The sequence below is a fragment of the Triticum dicoccoides genome, chromosome 1B (assembly GCF_002162155.2).
Source record: "Triticum dicoccoides isolate Atlit2015 ecotype Zavitan chromosome 1B, WEW_v2.0, whole genome shotgun sequence".
NCBI lineage: Eukaryota > Viridiplantae > Streptophyta > Magnoliopsida > Poales > Poaceae > Triticum > Triticum dicoccoides.
Window position 1 is genome coordinate 418,809,940 of NC_041381.1, and position 375 is coordinate 418,810,314.

Genomic DNA, 375 nt, shown 5'->3' on the forward strand with positions numbered 1-375 from the left:
TTAGAAAAAACATGAGATATATGGAAGATGCGGATTTCACCAGCTTTCCAACGCCATCTTATTTGCTCAATTCCGACAAACCGTTTGAAAATTGAGTCCAAAATACGATTCACATTTTCGGTTTTGGAAAAAACAGTTTTTTTAAAACTGCTCTTAAACCATAACGATTTTGCAAAATGTTCAATATACTTGAAATATAGTTGTCAAGAGCTTTCCAACGATATATTACATGCCTTGTTCCGACCACAAAATTGCAAAAAAAATTTGAACTAAAGAAAACGATCTGTTAAACAGAATTGAAAGCATCAGTTCAACCGCTCGAAAATCATCAGTACAACTACCTGAAACCGTCAGTTCAAAAAGGGTAACAGAATA